Genomic DNA, 23567 nt, shown 5'->3' on the forward strand with positions numbered 1-23567 from the left:
ACGGACTGGAATTCCCATGCCATACAAGCAGTACGGTTCAATGGGAAGGGGTTAAGACTGTCTGTTTTTAATATTTACAACAATGGGGCAGGGGGAGACCATACCTCATTTGTAGGAGAATTGGATGATAGACTGGGTCAGGAAATTATAGCTCAGAAAATGGGGCAGGTACCTGCTCTGCTGGTCATGGGAGACTTTAATTGTCACCTATGCTCGGCACTGGTCCCAAAAAATGCAGAATGGTCTCATTGCCCTGTAGAGAATGGGCCGCATTTTTCCCACACGTCGGATGGTTTAGCTTTTAGTAAGCTACGGCTTAATCATGATCTAGAGCACACTATCAATATGATGGGTGTGCAGAGGGATGGCAGCCTCCCACCTACATTCAAGGGCAGAGGATGCTCATCCATTATTGACTACATCTTAGTTTCTAGATTTTTAATAAATAGAGTCATCAGTGTAGGGATAGAATGGAGTAGTTTTAGCGATCACAACCCCCTTGTACTGGGGTTGTTGTATCTGGCGCGCCCGAAAAGTAGATACCAAGGCACAATTACTGAGAAGATAACAGACCAGGGAAGGAGACTAAGGTGGTCCAAAATAGATGGGGAAACTTTTTACAAATCCCTGATGGACTCTGGTAAACCCGCCATTGATGACTGTTTAGATATGGATGTTCAAGGTCCGAGGTTGCTTGAAGCATTTGGCCAGATTGCTGACCTTATAGACGGTCTATTAAAAACTAGTGTGCCCACAAGGAATCACTGTAACCCACGTTGGTTCGATAGAGACTGCTCAAAGGCTTTGAGGGAGCTCAAAAGCAGCCTTAAAAACAAACCAAGGGACAACCAACAAATCATGGTGTGTAGGAATAAATATAAGAGGGAGACCAAGAGGAGGAAATTAGCTCTACAGGGAGAAGCGTGGGCATATCTAAGAGAAGCGGGGGAAAAAAGGGACATGTCCGGGTTCTGGAGAATTATTAACCAACCTACTTTCCAGGAAAATAATATCCCGGAGGTAGGATCAAATATCCTACCAGAACAGTGGGTCTCTCACTATAAGGGGCTGTATAACTACGAGCCAGGAACCACTGAAGAGCATTCAGAGGTCTCACATCAGGGCACTACAGTAGTGTTCACCATTAAGGAGATCACGGCTGGAATACAGGGATTGACAAAAAACAAAGCCCCTGGCCCTGACGGCATTCCCCCTGATTTGTTTTTGAGCTGTGTCGAACTCTGGGCTCCCATAATGTCTAGGGTTATAAATACCGCCATTATTTGTGGCCTGCCGCCATCCTGGTCTAAGGCCATAATTGTCCCTATATTCAAGAAGGGCAATAGGGATGACCCCAAGTGTTATCGCCCGATTTCCCTGATTGATGTATCTGCCAAACTTCTGGGAAGGGCCATCCTTAATAGACTGTCCGAGTGGACCGAAGAATATAACATCTTCTCGGACACTCAATATGGATTCAGGACAGGGAGGTCCACTAGTGATCAATGTTTGAACTTCTATATGCTGACAGCCAAATACACCGTGGCCAGCAATGAATCCATCTATATGGGGTTCATGGATCTGGCAGCAGCATTCGATCATGTTAATAGGGAGAAACTTTGGGTCATGATGACTCTCATGGGGATAGAGGTTGGCCTAATTAACATCTTAAGGGAACTTCATACTGATACCTCTGCCAAAGTCCGTTTTAATACGGAGTGGGGGCTGACCGATTCATTTCCTTGCAAGAGTGGGGTACGGCAAGGCTGTATTCTTGCCCCATTTTTATTCTCCCTTTATATAAACAATTTGGAGCAGTTTTTGTTAAATCTAAAGACAGATTGCCCAAGGGTGGGGACGCGTCATATCCCCGTTCTGCTTTACGCAGACGACGCGGTCCTGCTCGCACGCACGCCTAGGAGCTTACAGATTCTGATTGACGGATTTGTTAAATTTATGGGCTCCCTAGACCTTTTTGTTAATTTGGGCAAATCATACGTGCTGTTGGCTGGCAACAAACCCTGCACCAAATTTATGTACACGATAAGAAACCACAAAATAGAAGAGGTTACAACATTTCCCTATCTAGGTGTAACTTTTGACGGGGCTTTACAATTCAAACCCCTGGTCGAGGAGCGCTGTAGCAAAATGATCGCCACCAACGGGGCAATTGCAAGTTATGGTAGGAGGGTAGGAAGATGGAGCCCTGAACAGGTGATGAACCTGTATAGCTCCACATGCTGCTCCAAAGTGACTTATGGGGCAGAGGTATGGGGCTTTGTTAATACTGAAAGAATACAGCGGGAAGAAAATAAATACCTAAGAACCATCCTGAGGGTACCACCAAGCACCGCTGGTTTTATAGCACACAGGGAATTAGGGAGGCCTTATCTAGAAGATCTGGTAAAACTTAGGCCAATAGTGGCCTGGTTAAAAATTTGGGTCAACCCTGATGCGTTTCTAAGCAGAGAAATTCTAACTGACTGCTTAGAAAGGGATAAATGTATGAGAATACCATGGCTCAATTATGTAAAGAGCACCTTAGAGGCCCTTGGCTACAGGAATCTTTTCACCAACCCTGTAGCAATTGTATCCCAGCACAAGATGTTAGTAAAAAAAAGCATTTTTAGAGGAAAAAGAGCAACAGAGAGCAGAGGTTGAAGGGCTCAAAAAGTCAGTGAGGTCTCACAACATGGTTAAGAGTGTCGAGGGAATGGAGCCGTATTTGTACCTCATGCACAATGCTCAGGACGGATTTTGATGTGTCGCTTCAGATTAAACTTACTCCCATACATATTGTCATCACCAGCAGGGTTCTCAACTACAACTGAGCAGAAGGGAACCTGCGGCTGCGACAATAGGTCTCCGCAGGATTCCCTTCACTTTGTACTCCTGTGCCCTTTTTATTCCATGCCTAGGCGTAGATTTCTAGTGAAAATTTTGAAACAAGCCAACCTGGAACATGCTAAAGAGGCCTTAATTTATTTACAGAAAGCATCTGATCCTCTAACATTGTGCTGCATAATGAATTTTATTAAAGTGGCGGTTCGTTTAAGGGTAACCAGAGGAGAGGAATGATGTCTAAAAATTGTTATTAATCCTTTTAAAGTGTCAAATCCCCTTTCCCTTTTTGTAATGTGTAAAAATAATTATTATAATCGGGATTCTGATAATGATTTAATGAATGTTTTAATCATGTATACGTGTATGTGCTTTTATGATGATTTTTAATCATCGAATAAAGAATCCTTGAAATTGAAATTGACTGTTTAACAGTGCACCATTTTATAAAACGTACAATATGTTGATGGAAAAGTAATTGTTGTATTTATTTAAACATATTTTGATGCCTTATACCCCTAACTACTTCCTGGCTTTTAGAATGCATGCAGCGTGGTTTTTCAGAGGTACAAGCTTGAACACTTGAGATGGAAGGGGGAGGAAGCTGAGTGTCTGACTATTTGTCTGCATTATAATTCCTATTATAAGATCTGTTTGGGTGTCTCTGCTTTACAGTTTCAAGATTGAGATGTGTCTGCTTGCTAGTTGTGTATTTGTCTGTCTACTTTTCAATCCCCAGTAGAGAAGTGTGTGTACACCTGTGAGTGAGCATGGGTCTCTGTGGAGGTGGGTGAAGGCACAAGAGCAAAGCTGTGTGAAGTGAGGAGAGCGGAGGTGCAGTTACCGATCTATGATTATTAGGCCCAGCACTAATTGCTTTATTAACCTTGCTGCTACCTCAAATGTGCTTAAAAATGCACCGTTTGTCCACTCTTTTTTCCAAATTTTCTATGGGGGGGGTCCCCCAAACCCCCCGTAGGTTGTTCGACCTCGCTCGCTCCGCTCGCTTGCCGCAGTGCTGTATGACAATATTGTTACGTCTCACCACTTTCAAATGTCACCAGCCGCCACTGGGCAGATCACATTCCTCTGTGGACTTGTGAAGGGAGGGCTGTCTTGCTCCTAAAGCACAGACAGGCAGATTGATCAGACCAGGGCAGAGAGAGGAACAGATAGAAAGGGTTTAGATTCAGATGCTAAAACTCTAAGTTTATACTTTGACTAATTAATTTGTTTCGAAAAGATTTATTTGTCTTATGCATTTATTTCTCTTTATGGGAGATTTTTGCCAATTATTAATTATTGGTTAGCCTTGCAAGACTCACTCTATTTTAGAAACTCTTTAAGAGTTTTTTGGCAGACCATTCAGAACCTCGTGGCCCAAATTACTCTCAACCTCCCAAGGCGCTCTCACATCACACCACACCTGCAGGGTCACCACGGGATTCTCGTACTCAAAAAAATACAATTCACACTCCTCACTCACACTTTCAAGGCATTATATAACAGTGACCCAGCATACCCCAACAACTGCATCTGCTTTCTCCTGCCTTCCAGACACCTCTACTCATCCGGACTCCAACTTGCACACATCTCACGCATACGGGAAACCAGATCCGGCTGTTGAGACCTCTCCGAAATCACTCCTCAAGCATGGAACAACCTTCTGCTACACATAACAGTGTCCTCCTCACTTCTTGAATTATGCAAGAAGGTGAAGACCTAGCTTTTCTAGTAGTCCGTCTAAGCCCTAAAAGTGCCTGGACTCACACCTGCTCAGCACCTGGATTCTCTCTCGGTTGATAGTGATCTCTAAAAACCTGCCTAACAGGACATATATGCTGCATGTTTGTACCTCTTCACCCAAAATTAAAAGAATGGATGTTTGTGATTTGTAAAAACTGAAGGGGGTTCCTGTTCTGTGGGACGACTCGCCTTGAAGCACCGAACAGAAGGTGGGCTTTCTCTGGCTAGATGTGAGATTGAAGGAGGTTCCTCGTCAGGCACGCAACACCCATTGGACTCAAAGGGCTTCAGTCCCAGTTCCCCCCACACCCACCGTCGTGTGTGGCAGCCTAGGATGAGACCGCTTCCCAGACACACACACACAGCCACACCCAGTGCTTTAAATGGGCCGGTACTCACCGGTACTGAGTACTGGCACTTCGAAATTTTCTGCGCTTGAGTACCGGAACTTTTTCTTGTCTCAAAGACAGTACCGGTACTCATGGACCAGCAGCCCAACTTAATTTGGATTCTAAAAAAAAGCACGACACGCAGCTAAGGAGTCTGTCCGCTTTTGTGAAGCACTCGAGTGCTAATCTCCCCTTAACATCTCCTAATTGAGCAATGCCCCTCCTCCTTTTGTGCTCTCTAGCCCGGGCTGCTGTAGCCTCCTGGACACAGGAGATTCTTTCAGCAGACCTGCACGCTGGGCTATTGTGCTCTGTTGTCCATCCAAACACTTTTGAAAAGTGGCGAAAGCTTTGGTTTTTTTTAATTTCTTCATGTGCCCCCTGCTGTCCAGTTCCCTTCAACCCATTTGCAAGGTGTAAACGACTTGGTGCGGGACAGATGAAAGGCCAAATTTGCATCTCACCCCTCTCCCTACTGATAAACACACTGCAGCCATAGCTTGTCAGAGCTTAACTTATAAGAGGACAAATAATATACATGATTTTCCTTTAAAAATGTAATTGATCAAGAAAGTTTGTGATATTGTGTTATGTATGTTTGATTTCTATAGCACTTTTCCAATGCTTGTGAGATCCAATGCGCTATTACACTGGAAACAATTTAAGAAGGGGTTTACACTCAATTAAAAGTAAAATATTTAGGACATTAGAAAATAATTTTAGTGAACTTTTTTCTTCGTGCCTTTGAAACAATTTCTAACATAAAGCGCCAATGAAACGAAATCTTAAATGAAGAGTTGCATTTGGTCATGAGGTTTTAGCAATGATTTTAATTAATGAGGCCTTGCTGTTGTTTCAACCCTTCTAAGAGCCCCTGCAGCTCTACACTGCCTGTTGCTTAAAGATTCAGCCCCCCCACCCGAATTTTTTTCTTAGCCCCGCCACTAGTTGCGCCCCTGTTCCTCGTCATCCGCAGCCATCTGCACTGAACTCCAGCGGGCGTGTTCTGAAGATGGGAATACTCGTGGGATTTATACTTTATTTACAAAACGTACGAACGCATCACATAGCAATGGCTGCTTGATATAGAATGCATTAAAAGTGCGTCAATGGAAGGGAGTGGGAAGAGGCACAGAAGAGAAAAGTACCGAGAAATAGATAGGAAAAGCTCTGCACAAACGAAAAAAGTTCCCAGTTACTTACATATGCATCACTCATACATCGAAAAAGTTGCTTCAACGCGCGGCAGGGGACACGAAGACCCGTACAAGGGCTTCGCACAAAATGGGAGACTGCATACAGGTGTGCTTGGCGCGCGCAATTTCTGTGATTTCGGAAAACTCAATAGTAAAAACCTACCCACCGCCACCGGACCAGCGACAATTACAGAAACAGCTAAAGCCGACCCACCCCCGAGGCCAGCTCACCTGGCACTGCCAGATTGCCTTATGCCAGTCTGGGACAAGAGGCGGTGGGAGGGAGAGAAAGGAGGGTTTTGAGGAAGAGAGAGTGTATGCCAGATGATGGAAGCTCACAGGAGAGAGGCAGGAAAACAGGACCCTCACACGAACCATCGAAGAGAGAGACTTACTTCTTTATCTTTGAAGAGAGAGAGTCTTACTCGCAGCCTTCAATGCGTCTTCCCTCACTCTTTCGGGTGTGAATGTCACCAGAACAACGTGCACTGTCCCGCCGGGTATCCTGCACGCGCATGCGACACTAGTTTATACAGGGAGGATGACAGGCAGGGTGTGAGGTTGAACCAATTGTTTATACTGGCCTAGCTCCGCTCCCACAAGCAGATTGTTGCAAGCGAGCGTCACACGTTTCCAAAGAGGATCGTGTCGCGCGCTATGAGGAGGAAATGAAAGGGACCCTCCCCTCCTTCGACAGAGACGGTCCTTGCCCGGATGGCGCCCTGGGCGGATGGAAAAATGTGCCGCCCTCACTGCTGCCGGTAAATACAAGGATGCACCCAGGGGCAGGTTTACAACTTCTGGCTGATCAGCAGAGATGCGCCAGCAGAGTTGCGACGCATCTGCCCACCCGTGCGCCACCACTGATGCGCTGCATTTACAATGCAGCGCACCATGGCGCACGGATGGGCAGATGCATGACGCATCCCCCGGCGGAAAGGCGGCACATTGCTGGAGTCGTGGCGCAAGCGAGACGCAGCTCCAGCAAGGCTTGGGGTGCCCCTATGCCTAATATGCTGCGTCAATCCTTACTCCTGCTCCAAGCAGGCACAGGGTTTTGACGCAGCATGGCCGTAAATGTGACTGAGTGCAATCTTGTAGATTTCACTCAGCCACTTTTGTGCGGTGTTCCTGTGCCGGAACGCTCCCACCCGTGCCAGAACTCCCAAATGTGGCGCAGGGCTTTACAACGTGGCACATCTCCTTAGATGCGTCACGTTGTAAATACCCCGCAGCATGGCGCTGGCTTTGCGCCGCCGCTGCGTTACAAAAGTGACGTAACGGCGGTGCAAATGTGGCATAAGGGGCTTGTAAATCTGCCCCCCAGTTTGTGTTCACAGGCCAGTCACAGGGTGATTATATGAATGCAGTGACTAGTCTCTGGACTAACACCTCCCTGGACTTTTGCAGGAGGCTTCAGGATACTTTTACACGGAAGCTTCCTGGGCCACTGGCATGGTTAAGGAGTACATATGAGGCTAGGAGCGATGGATTGGCTGCTGTTTGGGAAGGCGTTTGGATCCCATTTCAGGGGTGTAGCAGCAGTGTCAAATTTCTTTGCGTCCCGAGCGGCAGAACAGAAATTGTAATGGACTAATTGTGATATATCAGCAATTTTGGTAGGTCATCAGAAAGTGGATTGATCCATTGATGTGTAGGTTGTTGAAGGGTATGAGGTATATGAGCCATGCTAAATCCAGAGATATGGTGATATGGAATGTCATTCTGGTTTGACACTTGATTCCAGGCCTGATGATGACTTATTTTCACTTAAGAGGTCGTAGACAAACGTGTTTGTTCTCTTTTATTAGGGTTTCATATGTTAGAGCCTTGGACATTTCTGCTACACTATTCACACCCACAGGAGTGAGTTTCCATATTCTTAGTTGTCCTATTCACCCTAAATTGTGTGTTGTATGGTGCCTTAAGCAGAATTTACAGGTAATGGTGGGAGTGAGACCTCCTGTGCATCAGTTGCTCATATCCCTGTGGAAACCTTTTGCACCAGTTACGGCCACTCATCTCAGTAGATGGGTTAAGCTATTGATGGTCAGAGTGGGGCTGGAAGCTGCATAGTTTTCGCCTGACTCAGGGGGATTACAGCTTCCAAGGCCTTTTGTGCTGTGGCTATGTTGGAGGACATTCTAAAGGGAATTGGTCTAGGGTTTCCACTTTTTTAAAGCTTTTTTTGTAAACCTGATGATCATGTGGCAATGTCTGTAGCTGATGCACTTTGAACGTGCATAATATGAAACCTTTGTGTCTTGTGATAAAATCTACAATTAGTTTACTTGTGCTGTCTCTTCTTTACTACAACCACTTGATTTGATGTGTCTCTGTGATTGGGTCCATAAACCCATGTCAAATTGTACTGCTTCAAATGCCATTGTAAGCATCAGTGCAAAGCAAATGAATGGTTTATGTATCATCGTTTATTTTGATAATTTTCCAAAGAGATGTACTTCTGCCTTAGGCTAATCTGCTTCTATTTGAGACACAGAGCAACAAAAGAAGCTGGCAGCTTTCATGACCAGGTTGTCTGTCTTCCTCCTCATCACAATACTTCGTATATGAAGATGAGTCACCATCCTGGAGACAAACACCTCCCGGACACCCACAATAAAAGTAAGCCGACAATAGCTTCACACCCTTTGCTGAACTTGCACCACTTTTTCGGCTACAAATAGTTCACACACCCTTGGCTCCTCCAGTTCTTTCACTCTGTATATATTTTATAATGGTGACTAGTCACAATATCGAGAAAAAAATATCCACTGGACAGATTATCGAGTTTTTTTAATATAGAATGGACAGAATATCGAATTTCAAAAATATAGTGGTGCAGAATACCGAAATTCAGGTAAGAAATATCAATTTTCATAATATCGAAGTTAGTAATATCGACAGTCATAATATAGTTGTTAAAAATATCGCATTTTTTATAGTGTTTTAAGTGTTAGTATATGTGTTAAAAGTATGTATTATTTTAGTAATGTATGTTTACATTTTTTTAATTAATCCATTTTATGTTATTTAATTTTTGCGTAATTTAATTCTGTAGCGGGTTGTGGGTTTACAGGGTAATAGGGTGGGAAGTAATTTAATTATAGTAAATTAAATATTAATTTTTGGGAATTATTAATTGTTTATAATTTTATTTAGCATTTTAGTTCTGTAGCGGGTTGTGGGTTTATAGGGGAATAGGGTGGGAAGTAATTTAATTGCAATTATGTAATTATTTATTGGCATTTATTGGTATTGATAAAAAATTGATTGTTAATTAATTATTAATTGGTAATTAATTTTTAATAATTGGTAATTCATTTTTAGTGATTGATTAATTGACAATTATATTAATTGTATTCATTTATTATTTGGAGCGGGTAAGGGGTTAAAGGGGAATAGGGTGGGAAGTAATTTAATTGTAATTAAGTAATTATTGAAATTATTTTTGTGTATTGATAATTAATTTACTGGTAATTAATTATTAATTGGTAATTGTTTGTAATACTTATTAATTTTTGGTATTACAAATGTATTTGTTGTTAATTATTTATTAATAGGTGCTTAATTTTAAAATATATACTATTTATAAATAATTAATTATTAAGTATTATGTAATTGGTAATTACTTTTAATAAATGTTTTGTTGGTATAGATAATTAATGTATTTGTATTTAAATATTAAATCATTACTTTCCCTACTGTTGCACTCACTGGAGTGGGAATAGTAATTATTATCCCTATGCTATCCAACACTTTCCCTACTGTTGCACTCACTGGAGTAGGTATAGTAATTTTTACCCCTACGCTATCCAACACTTTCCCTACTGTTGCTCTCACTGGAGTGGGAATAGTAATTTTTACCCTCCCGCTATCCAACGCTTTCCCTACTGTTGCACTCACTGGAGGGGGAATAGTATTTTTACCCTCCCGCTATCCAATGCTTTCCCTACTGTTGCACTCACTGGAGTGGGAATAGTAATTTCTACCCTCCCGCTATCCAAAGCTTTCCCTACTTTTGCACTCACTGGAGTGGGAATAGTAATTTCTACCCTCCCGCTATCCAACGCTTTCCCTACTGTTGCACTCACTGGAGTGGGAATAGTAATTTTTACCCTCCCGCTATCCAACGCTTTCCCTACTGTTGCACTCAATGGAGTGGGAATAGTAATTTTACCCCTACGCTATCCAACGCTTTCCCTACTGTTGCACTCACTGGAGTGGAATTTAGTAATGTTTACCCTCCCACTATCCAAGGCTAAAAATATTGGATATTTTTAATATTATTAAGTTAACATATATATGTATTAAAAAAAAAATGATGTTTAGCAGATGTAAGATCAGCATCGCAAAAAGGTAATAACTTGCGCACACAGTGGAATTTACCTCCCATCGAAGGTCATCGCAAGTGCAGCAACTGCTCAGTCTGCAGTATGACAATTGAAGGTCAAGAGTTTACACATGACTGCATCAAAGGGACCCATACAGAATTCACCAACTGTAAAACAAGGAATATCATTTATGCAATCAAATGTCTCTGTCCGAAGTTATATATCGGTAAAACAGCACAACAGGTGAATCAGAGAATTGTGCAACATCGATCACGCACCAAAAATCGAGTCCTAACTGCCCCGATGGTACAACATTTTGCAAACCATAACCATTCAGAAAGAGACTTTGAATGGACAGTCTTGTCCAGCGTCAAGCCACCCCCACGTGGTGGAAACACGGAGAGTATGTTGGCAAAAAAAGAAGCATATTTGATTTTGAAGTTTCACTGCACAACAAAAGGATTGAATGATTTAACAGAGTTGAATCAAGCGATAACATGATTAACGATCTATAAAATATCCTTAATGTTGTAATACACTTCTACTCGCCAGTGAAATGAATCTCACACTGAGTTACTACAAGTACCACAATTCCAAAGGGCAAGCAATAGGAAGAAGAAACGTGTTTAAGCAGAGCCAGCACAAGCACAGCGTGATGCGTGATTGCTGAGAGACACCATTCATAAACCGATGCTCAAAGAACACCGTTCAAATGTAAGTGAAGCCATTTGAAATGAACCGCTAAGCGAAATGTATGCGCGTATCAGTTTTGCAACAAACCTAATGACTAAGAGAGGGAATTGTCAGACATGCACGGAGGGCTCCACCACTGGTTAAAAAATATAGAGATGAGGAGAATTTAAATGCCTATGTTCCCGCGCTGGTAATAGACATACTCCAAAGGCATGAGTGCCGGTACATCAAACCAGCATCAGCGGAAATACTGAGATAACGATGCTATGCGCACGCCGCGCTAGTAAGAAATGACATAAAAGAGTGTTTACATTTTTGACTAAAGCTCCGCCCTTGTGATTTTTCCAGGATGTTATGACTACCCTTAAGGATGATGAGGACGATAAAAATCCCTTGCGAATGAGGAACCACTTCCCGAAGTAAGAGAGATGTCAGAGCAAGCTCGGTCTATGCCGAAAACAGTGAGTGACATTGTTTTGTTAAATGACCCCAATCTATTTGTTTTAGGGTGGAATCAAAAGCCCCCATAAATCGCCTTGGCTGACTTCAATTGAAAATAAGGATACAAGGTGGGAGTCACTGGAACAGATGTGTGAAGACTCCAGTAAGTTAACTAATACAGATAGAACTGAGCAAATATCTGCCTCTAATGATCAGACTCGTACCCCTATACTTACACAATCAATTTGATTATGTCTAGGTATAAAAGAAGAACCAATAAATGACCAAACCATATCGAAGAATATAAGGTACTCAAAAAGCATTACCCAAATTGCTCACTAGAAGTAGAGAGAGAAAGGGTGACATATTGTGTGTCTGACAATTTATTATTTTTTTAATTATATAGATTACACCGTGGTCTAAGCCCTGATGATAATCCCCTAGAGCAGAGGGGGATTGGAAACGCGTCGGCACGTCTATATTTGCCTGCGAGGGACCTACATCAATTGGGACTCTAGTGAGGGTGTTATTACATGAAATATACCCCGAGAGCGAACTTCCTGAAAAAAGTTTTCCCCGCAGCTTGCCTGTCATAGCGCCATATTGAAGTACATAATGAAAATAGTCTTAGCGCTGGCAGGCATTTTGTATCACCGACTGGTGTAATTGTATGATTTGTTTGTAATGTTTTTTTGTTATGAATTGATCAATAGATGTTTGTTATGAGTTTATAAATGTATATAAAGTCGAATGAAATGTGTATTCCTCTCATGCACCAAAAGTAATGAATTTTTGTTTCAAATTAAGTTGAATGAATACAATCGATAAAGTATAGTGCAATGACTCATGGCGTTGTATTTTGAATCTGCAGAAATTATTAGCAGTACATAAACTGGTGGACAGGTAACCCCTTAGAAAAAAAGTATCAAACGTCCTACCAGGCCCCCTCAACGGACGTAACCCCTATAGTTTAAACAAACTTTCTAAAAGTGGCATTTCTAAAATAGTAATGTTAAATCCAACTTTTCCATCAAAGAGGATTTATCATTACCATTTCAATGATATGAAACATGATAGAGCCACTACTTCTCAATCAGGAATTACAGTTTAAAAGTGTAATAAGGAATTCCCAATGTTAACCTATGAGAGTAGTAGGCCTCACAGCAGTGTATTGTATTTGTATTTTTTTGTATTTGTATTTATTTATTTTATTGCACAGTTACTTAAAACCATCTGCAATATAACTTACATGCGATTTTAAAAGCAAATTGAGATAATGGTTTTAAAAATACATACTTATTAAATAAAGAACATTGGGTTTACTTGCAACTAAGTAAGAGGATATATTATATACATTTTAAAAAGTCTGCGAATGATTGTCAGTTCATTGTCAGTTCATTGTCGGTTCTGCCTTGTTGGAAAATACTCGTTTAGCAGACCATGTTGCCTTTTATAATGCCTGGCCCCTCTAGTTCCATGAGCCTAAGACGCAGCTCGGCCATGTATCTCCCAAATCTTGCCAAGTCCTGTGGTGTAGTACAGGAAAAGAGAACCGAAGTTGTCTTTCACTGTCCGTACCCCGTACCGGAGCCATATTTGTTTTAAAAGAATTCTACGGGACTGCGACATACCGGGGCAACAACAAATCAAGTGTAGCAAAGATTCAAATTGATAATCACAGATTCTGCATCTGATTCTTTTTTTCTAGAGATCTCCACCCGGGATTTAATTCCTTAATAGGGAGGGGCACCAGTCTGGCCCATATAATGTTTTTTAGTGCTTTCCTTCCCAGAGCTTGCTTCAGGTATGGCTGGATTTTACTCCCGGCGAATGATTTTATCAGCCAAGGTGAGCCTCTTCCTGTTGCCTGTTCTGCTAGATCACTTTGGTGCGACAGTTGATAACATTGTTTATTGATTGAATTTTTGATGGCCAGGTAGTTTACCGTTCCCTGATCCCAATTTTCTGTTGCTAATCCCAGTATTTCCACTGCTTCCTCTGTGTAACGATACCATGGGTTAATTAACTCCCCAAAAATTGGCTTCAGCATGCTCTTTAGGGTTCCAGCTGGAGCTGTTAGGTCTTGGTAGTGGTATTTCGCATGCGTTCCCAGGCATTCTCTACGTTGTTGCTTCAGACCGAATTCTAGATGAATTAGGCTGTTGCGTGTGTGTTTGGGCAGTTTGAAAATGCGTTTGTAGGTCTGGCATTGTGCTTCGTCTAACATTAATTCCATTTTACCAGGGAATGCCTGCTGTGCGTAACTCGCAATTGCCCTAATTTTTGCTTGTATTACTTTCCGAATCGGAATAGTTGTTGGGCTTTGCATTATCTTATTTAATTTGCATAAGGCGTACGTTGTTGAATTTGCTTTAGCATTCATTTTATGTAGATGTATTGTTGCTTTACCGGTTTCACTTTGCCAGCAACCTAGGTAATTATAGGATTTTGCTGTGACGATGATTTCTTTGCCCACATACCATTTCAAAAGAGCCTTTTTTGGATAGTGTCCAAAAATAACTACTTTAGTTTTTTGAGCATTTATTATAAGTTCATTTCTTTCATTGTAGTTATTGAGTGCATCTAGGCCCCTTTGTAGCCCGATTTTTGTGTGGTCCATTACCGCCAAGTCATCTGCATACTGTAATATTTGCAGTTTGTTGGTTCCAATTTTCGGAATTACAAGACTAGCATGTTGAAGCTTCTTCCCCAGGTCAGCCGTATATAAGTTAAACAATGTGGGGGCAAGAACGCATCCCTGTTTTAGGCCACAGTTTGTCCAACACTTCTTCGTTATGGTGTTATCTGCTAGCTTCACTTTGATCCAGGTGTTACTGTACAATGAAATAATGGCGCTAAGAAGACCTACTGGGATATGCCAGTTGCGCAACTTATTCCAAAGCTTGTGTCGAGGCACTCCGTCAAAGGCCGCTGAGTAGTCAACGAAGCATGCAAAGATTGGTTTATTATTTTTGCAATTAGCGTGCTGGTTCAGATACGACATGGCCATGATTTTGTCAATTGTGGAGCAGCCTTTGCGGAATCCGGTCGGGTAGGAGGGGAGGATTTCATTCTCTTTGATCCAACTATTTAATTCATTCAATAAGGTGCTGGCATAGGCTTTTCCTTCAACATCTAAAAGGGCAATTAGTCTATAATTTTTTGGGTCTGTGTTATCTCCTTTTTTGAAGATAGGATGTAAAAAAGAGCCTCGCCATGAATCCAGCACCTTTGCTTTCAATCGGCATTCAATGAACAAATTGGATAAAATTTTGCCCCAATATACCGGATCTTCTCTAAAAATGGCTCCTGAAAGACCGTTCGGTCCAGGTGCACCGTCTTTTCTTATCTTTTTTATTACCTTTTCAACTGCCTCACAGCAGTGAAAAACAAATGTAAGTGTTCTTTACTACCAGGACATGCAAAACCTAAAAATGCATGCTCTGCCTTTACTTAGACAGCACACTGCCCTAAGGGCTACCTAGGGCCTACCTTAGGGGAGACGTATGTGTAATAAAAGGGGAGTTTAAGATTTGGCAAAGGGTTTTAAATGCCAAGTCGAAGTGGCAGTAAAACTGCACACACAGGCTCTGGAATGGCAGGCCTGAGACATGCTTAAAGGGCTACTCAGGTGGGTGGCACAATCAGTGCTGTGATGCACTGTCTCAGTAACTAAAACAGACTCTGTCTCCCGTGAGCACCAGACTCGCTCAAAACCAACCGACTCTGACTCTGGAAATTCCAAGAGTCTCCACCACTCGGCTCCCAGCACCCCTAGCCCAAATGACACAATACCCTGGAGTTGGTCAGGGTGTTGCATTCGGTTGCAGTTGCGGGGGCATCCTTCCAGTTATTGGATGCAGGTTTGGTTTGGGAGCTTATAGAGGTTCAGGGGGCATTGGGATTCAGCCCTCTAGTCAGCATCATCTGCTCTGATGACATCAACATCCTCTTATATGCCGATGACATGCAACTCATCCCTTCCTTCACAGACAAGAAGCCCTGTAACTGGGTCAAGCACAATGCATGTATGACTGAAATCACCCACTGTATGAAGATCAACTGTCTGAAACTGAACACCGAAAAGACCAAATCATAATCTTCAGGAACAACACTTCACCGTTGATGTGGCTCAGATTTAATCTGGAGTCAGGCTTTGCTTTATTTTTGTGCTTCAGACAGACTGCATTTAAAATGACGCTGATTTTGGTGCAAGTGGAAAACACATGGCACATGAGACATGAAATGAGGCCTAGTCAGGTCTGAAATGCTTGTGCTGAATTAACATGTGTTTTTGCAGTGTAGAGAAAACTCGTAATTTGTGAAGTAGTGTGGCTCACTGGTTAGAGGCGGCAGACCCGAGAGCAGAGGACGGCCCGGGACCAGGGTTCGATTCCCGGCGCGGCAGGTTTCTGTTCCAGGGTCAGTGGACTCGATAATTCTCTCGCCTCGGTGCCCACTCTGATCAGTGATCACACTCGGCAACTCTGGGCATTAGCTTGCCTCATCTTCACTAACGGCCCCACCAGACCGCCGGGGATGCCTGGTCTCACCCTGGAGATACCCATTAAAGGGACCATCTCTCAGGGAAGCCAGGAAGGGTTTCGCAGCGGTCGAAGCGCCTTGGGACCCTACGGGTAAGTAGTGCGCTATATAAATGCCTATACACACACACATTTCAGTGGCCTTTTGAGCTTTGCAGGTAATCATGGAATGTGTTCTCTCTTCCCAACTCCATTTCCTTGTAATCCACACCCCCTGTTCCTGTCTTAATAGACTTTGGCTATGCTGCATATTTAGACATGTATATTCAGTTCATAACACATCTTCCTTGTATGTTTATTAATTAACCATGCACCATCACTATACGGGGGCAAATGCTTTTTGCATGAAAAGCTATCTAAAACATTAGAGCCTGTTGCTATAAGTATGTATTAACTGTGTGTGCATTGAAAATTTACACTAGTGCATGTTTTATACTATGTTGTACATTGCACATTTTTGCATGTTGTGCACAAATAATAGAAAAGCTGCTTTTAATTAATAGCTTTTGCTAGGTAATCATTTATACAGGGTACTAGTATGGGGTTGGAAAAACATAATAGGTTTATTTACATAAAGTTAATACTCTTTTATGTTTCTTTTTGTCTAAGGGCCCACCATTAAATGGCTGCTTAAGAACCTAGCATGGCAGAGAATCGTGCTGAAAAACGCATGTGCCTCAGGTGGAGGAAGAAATCAAGGCTACCATGAACTGTACAATCTTGTTATTCTGAAAATATATCAGTGTTTGTGGTATGTGCCCATCCTGCGTGCAATGTGACAGGAACGAGGAAATAGACTGAAACTATTTTCCTAGTAAATGTTGCTGAAACATGTTGTATTAATCATTAATGCTTCTTTTGTTAAAACCGGTATGGTTTGAAATTTCCAATGAGAACAGGATGGTGAGACCCTCTGGTCATCTGTGCTGGCCAGTCACAGTGCAGGCTTTGCTGGGATTTGAAACATTATTAGTGGGTTCTGCCAAGAATTAGAGTATAAATAATTACCTGTTTGGAGGCGTGTTAGGCTTTAGGGGGCATGTGAGCTTTTGAAAGGGAGCAGATTAGACCAGACATCATATGGGTTAGGTACGAGAAACGTCGTGGAAGGAGATTGCGTCTGAGGAGAGTCAGTGGGAGGGGTTCTTCCTCATATTTTACTAGAGAAGTCCTTGCACGTCATATTTTTAGCAAAGCAGATCCAGGGGAGGCTGGTGCACACAGGCGAGATGGGCGTCGCCCTCCCACCCTGGGGGACAAAAAAAAAGGCCTGATGGAAAACACTGAACAGCTGGCAATAAATTGTGCTGGCTGCTAGTGTTGGGTGAACAAACATGTGAAAATGTGGGGTTTTCTTTCGGGGTGGTGTGGGTTGGCCTTTGCTCTGCACATGCTTTTGGCTGGGCGAAGATTTCTTTGACCTGGAGCCAGAAAGCAGGGCAGTGCTGACACACTGGTGGGTGCAGCCTGTGTCTCACTTGCAGAATAGCATTTCGATTTTGGGCGTTATTCCCGTGGCCCAGGGAGGAGTTTGAGGCCCTCTATTAATTCCAATGGCTGGGGGCGGGGCTGGGGGGCAAGCTTAGACTTTGTGGAGGTGTGGCAGTGCCGCCTTTGCCTCTTCCACCAGACCCAGCAACAGTTGTTGTTGTTTTCAGTGATCGGTTTGCTGGGGTCTGGGGGAGGAGTCCAAATCCAGTATTTTCTAGATTTGGCTTGCTTCATCGTGGCGTGTGCGTGCTCTCATAGCTATTGCCACGCTGTGTAGTGCAGTCCTCTTGGTCACGACGAAGAGCCCGGCTTAGTTGAGAATGGAGATCGAGGTCATCACTTCGGAACATGGGTAAGTGAAAGAGAGTAAGCGACCCGGCCTCCACCACCCACAACAACCTCTTAATTATAGGGGCAATGCTGTTTAAGTGTTGTTTTACAGTTGTATCACTGCTGCGAGTGCGAATCTGATAATTTATTACTTTACTGAGGCCTGGGGGCCCGACTTTGATTCTGTAGTGGTGAGGGGTGGCATTAGAGGCTTTGGCGCTTGTTAGTGTATGTTACTTACACACTCGGCGCAGGGCAGGTCAGACTCATACGTACAGACAGGGGCAGGGCCCATGGCCCAGGCACAAGTGGAAAGGAAGGAAACACGGCAACACGCATTCCGTGGCTCCCGGTGCAGCCCTCAAGCCATAGCCATCTTGTTCTCCTGCAGGATTTTATTCACAATCCCCACACGAGAGGCCAGCGCCTCGCGGCACACAGCATGGTTCAAAGCTGCCCCCCCAGGACTCGGACACGTCTCTGCTCAACATTAACCAGTCTGTCAGCTGCCGGACAGCCGGCGTGCTCAATCCACAGCTGGCTACGACACCCTTGTCGTTGGGACTCAGACCAACGTGCTGGACTTACGATGTGCACAACAATTCAAATTTGTTTTACAGAATAAGATAAACATACTCTTAGATAGGAAAATGAAAGTCATTCAGCAGGCCAGGCCTGTATCTGATGCAGAGTGCTGGCTAGGGTTTATCGTCCAAAGTCCTGATTTCAAGTTGATTCTACATGATTTTCGAAGGGATAAAAAGTCTGGTCTTGGACCCCAGAATAAAACATTTGTGCCCGAACTTCCGAAGACAGTTTAAAATGAAAAACAACACTTAAACTGTTTAAGTATTGTTTTTAATTTTGTCACTGCTTCGATAATTTAGTTTACTGACGGCTGGGGGCCCGGCCGGCATGGTGACTTTGATTCCGTGGTGGGTAGTTGGGGGGGGGGGGCTTTGAGGCCTGCCTACCGCCTTGCCCTGGTGGCGTACTTACATTGTTGTGCAACTTGTTGGTAACTTTTGGTTTCGTTTGTTGGGCAGCAAACATTTTGAGGCCCTGTGCGCCTTTGTGTGCCATTTTTACCAATTCTATTCATGAAGGTACAAGGTCGAGTTATCCCATGACCACACTTAACAACTTCAAACAATGCCACTCTACCAACTCAAACCCTGCAATCATGGCACTGTGATGTGAAAATCGGGTAGCAATTGTAGATTTGAATACAGCAAACCGTGCTAAGTTAGTATTAAGGAGGTGGTGGTATACCGCTCGGAAATTCCAAGTATAGCCCAATAAACGCAAAAAAGCTGTCTCTTCAGTGTTCCTTCACCCAATGCCACCTCTCTAGTCTAATCATTAGAGAGTATGGAACATATCCTTTTTTATGAGAATGACTCACATCAGGCTATTCAAATCAAAACCACTTTAGAACATAATTGATACCCATATGATAACAAATCCAACCAGATGGTCATTTGACTCCATCAATGAATCAGAGTTAGAGCCCAGTTATGAGTACGGCAATGTGCATCTGACTGTCTAAAATACATGTAAATCTCCCAAAAAAATATTGCAATTGATTGGTAATAATAATTCCTAAGACAGAGGCTTGCAAGGCCCGTTATGTCTGCCCACTTCCTGTCCTGTGTCTGATGCGATATCTCAGAGTAGACCATATGTGAATGTGAGGAGGCCAGAAGTCAAATGCATTAAATTAATTTTGCTCAAACGTGCAGCATCGCAAAGAAGGAGCTTCAAGTGAGCAGAGTCTGAGCCCATGCAGTTTTTTAATGGGGGCCTCGAAACGGGTCTCTAATCGGGCTCTGTTTTGTGCCCTGGCATAGGCAGTCAGCCTGTTTAGTTTTTTATCGAACTGCAGTGACAGCACATCATTCACGTAGGGTGCCTTTAAGTGATCAGACTGTTATACTCTGTAGTGCAAGGAGGGAGTAATTCTTGGAAGGCTATTGGAAACTGTTTTTGCGTCAGTCTAGGGGGAAGCATACGGGGTCTGCAGACAGGGGAATTGAGTCAGTTGCATCAGCAGTGGGCCGCAGACTGAGGGGTTTACATGCAGTTCCATCAGCCTTTGGTCTAAGACAGGTTTACGTGCAATTGACAAGTGTCATCTCTAGGTGGGCGGCAGGTGGGGCCAGTGACCCATCTCTAACTGCCCTGGCCCCACTTTTGTGTCTCACCACTGGACGACAGACGTAGCTGCCAAAAACCAACCTCTCAGCTTGGGAACAGCAAAGATGTTCATTTTTACATTCCAAGTTTTACTTAACTTTTGCATTCCCTCAAAGTGTAGGCATTTTCCAGGATGCAGCATGACCTTTCAGAATGCCTGGGTACAGAGTAGTGTCAGCAAAATACTCCTTTGGCGATGGACATTGAGGAGTGTGAAAGGAACGCCAGCGCTGCATGCTTATTAAACACTGTTTTATTTTAAGGTTCGGTGTAATTTGGAATAGATATCATTCAGTCACAAATAGAAGCAACACCATCTCAGTTCCCCATTGATGCACAGTGTGATCCTGAAACAATCGCATCATTTTTCATATTTGCCAGTGTTTGTGGAGTGATTTGGCATAACCCTGTAGCAGAGAATGGGCAGGAAATAGGCAGACTTTAGGGGTTCTACCTGTATTGACTGTTTAACAGTGCACCACTTTATAAAACGTGCAATATGTTTATGGAAAAGTAATTGTTGTATTTATTTAAACATATTTTAATGCCAGTAGAGAAGTGTGTGTTCACCTGTGAGTGAGCATGGGTCTCTGTGGAGGTGGGTGAAGGTACAAGAGCAAAGCTGTGTGAAGTGAGGAGAGCGGAGGTGCAGTTACTGATCTATGTTTATTAGGCCCAGCACTAATTACTTTATTAACCTTTCTGCTACCTCAAATGTGCTTAAAAATGCACCATTTGTCCACTCTTTTTTCCACATTTTCTTGGGGGGGGGAACCCCCAAACCCCCCGTAGGTTGTTCGACCTCGCTCGCTACGCTCGCTCGCCACAGTGCAGTACGACAATAATGTTACGTTTCACCGCTTTCAAATGTCACCAGCTGCCACTGGGCAGATCACATTCCTCTGTGGACTTGTGAAGGGCGGGCTGTCTTGCTCCTAAAGCACAGCCAGGCAGATTGATCAGATCAGGGCAGAGAGAAGAATAAATAGAAAAGGTTTAGATTCAGATGTTAAACTCTAAATGTATGCTTTGACTAATTAATTAGTTTCAGAAAGATGTATTTGTCTTATGCATTTATTTCTCTTTATGGGAGATTCTTGCCAATTATTAATTATTGGTTAGCCTTGCAAGACTCACTCTTTTTTAGAAACTCTTTAAGAGTTTTTTGGCAGAACATTCAGAACCTCGTGGCCCAAATTACTCTCAACCTCCCAAGGCGCTCTCACATCACACCACACCTGCAGGGTCATCACGGGATTCTCATACTCAAAAAAATACAATTCACACTCGTCACTCACACTTTCAAGGCATTATATAACACTGACCCAGCGTACCCCAACAACTGCATCTGCTTTCTCATACCTTCCAGACACCGCCACTCATCCGGACTCCAACTTGCACACATCTCATGCATACGGGAAACCAGATCCGGCTGTTGAGTCCTCTCCGAAATCACTCCTCAAGCATGGAACAACCTTCTGCTACACATAACAGCGTCCTCCTCACTTCTTGAATTATGCAAGAAGGTGAAGACCTGGCTTTTCTAGTAGTCCGTCGGAGCCATAAAAGCGCATAGACTCACACCTGCTCAGCACCAGTATTCTCTCTCTGTTGATAGTGCTCTCTAAAAAGCTGCCTAACAGGATATATATGCTGCATGTTTGTACCTCTTCACTCAAAATTAAAAGAATGGATGTTTGTGATTTGTAAAAACTGAAGGAGATTCCTGTTCTGTGGGACGACTCGCCTTGAAGCACCGAACAGAAGGTGTGCTTTCTCTGGCCAGATGTGAGATGGAAGAAGGTTCCTTGTGAGGCGCGCAACACCCATTGGACTCAATGGGCTTCAGCCCCAGCCCCCCCAACACCCGCCGTCGTGTGCGGCGGCCTAGGATGAGACAGCTTCCCGGGCACACACACAGCTGCACCCGAGCATTTCACAGGCCTTTAACCTCATGGGTGCTGCTGACGAGCTCAGCTCGTCACGGCCTTTGGAACGTTCGCACGTGGGGCTAATTTCCTCGCTGTGCTGAACGTTCTGAAAACGGGGGCAGCCGTGATGAGCTGAGCTCGTCATCAGGACAGCTCCGCTGCGCTTCATGACGAGCTGAGCTCGTCACCAGCACGGCGGCGACGCGCGCGGCCCCCCTCCCCGCCCCCGCAGCTAAGGTGTTAAAAGACCATTTGCATGTTAATGAGGCCTTGCTGTTGTTTCACCCATCACATATCAATGGATGCTTCATATAGAATACATTAAAAGTGCGTCAATGGAAGGAAGTGGGAAGAGGCGCAGAAGAGAAAAGTACCGAGAAATAGATAGGGAAAGCTCTGCACAAACGAAAAAAGTTCCCAGTTACTTACATATGCATCACTCATACATCGAAAAAGATGCTTCAACGTGCAGCAGGGGACACGAAGACCCGTACAAGGGCTTCGCACGAAATGGGAGACTGCACACAGGTGTGCTTGGCGCGCGCAATTTCTTTGATCTCGGAAAACTCAATAGTAAAAACCTACCCACCGCCACCGGACCAGCGACAATTACAGAAACAGCTAAAGCCGACCCACCCCCGAGGCCAGCTCACCTGGCACTGCCAGATTGCCTTATGCCAGTCTGGGACAAGAGGCGGTGGGAGGGAGAGAGAGGAGGGCTTTGAGGAAGAGAGCGTGTATGCCAGATGATGGAAGCACACAGGAGAGAGGCAGGAAAACAGGACCCTCACACGAACCATCGAAGAGAGAGACTTACTTCTTTATCTTCCAAGAGAGAGTCTTACTTGCAGCCTTCAATGCGTTTTCCCTCACTATTTCGGGTGTGAATGTCACCAGAGCAACGTGCGCTGTCCCACCGGGTATCCTGCACACGCATGCGACACTAGTTTATACAGGGAGGATGACAGGCACGGTGTGAGGTTGAACCAATTGTTTATACTGGCCTGGTTCCGCTCCCACAAGAAGATTGTTGCAAGCGAGCATCACACGTTTGCAAGGAGGCTCGTGTCGCGCGCTATGAGGAGGAAATAAAAGGGACCATCTCCCTCCTCCGACAGACCCGGCCCTTGCTCGGATGGCGCCCTGGCCGGATAGAAAATGTGCCGCCCTCACTGCTGCCGGTAAATACAAGGATGCACCCAGGGGCAGGTTTACAACTTCTGGCTGATCAGCAGAGATGCGCCAGAAGAGTTGCGACGCATCTGCCCACCCGTGCGCCACCACTGATGCGCTGCATTTACAATGCAGCGCACCATGGCGCACGGATGGGCAGATGCCTGACGCATCCCCCGTCGGAAAGGCGGCACATTGCTGGAGTCGTGGCGCAAGCGAGACGCGGCGCAAGCGAGGCTCGGGGTGCCCCAATGCCTAATAT

General features: G+C 44.1%; 1 protein-coding gene across 1 annotated transcript in view; it reads right to left on the reverse strand.

Annotated features, from left to right (window-relative positions):
• LOC144753009 (beta-1,4-galactosyltransferase galt-1-like) overlaps positions 1 to 22987 on the reverse strand; it is a 176176-nt gene extending 153189 nt beyond the window's left edge. The window contains exon 1 of the mRNA XM_078640817.1: positions 22950 to 22987. The gene's annotated coding sequence lies outside the window, so the exon portion shown is untranslated. The remainder of the gene's footprint in view (positions 1 to 22949) is intronic.
• Between the last annotated feature and the right edge of the window lie 580 nt (positions 22988 to 23567).

The sequence above is a fragment of the Lissotriton helveticus genome, chromosome 5_1 (genome assembly GCF_964261635.1).
Source record: "Lissotriton helveticus chromosome 5_1, aLisHel1.1, whole genome shotgun sequence".
NCBI classification, from domain to species: domain Eukaryota; kingdom Metazoa; phylum Chordata; class Amphibia; order Caudata; family Salamandridae; genus Lissotriton; species Lissotriton helveticus.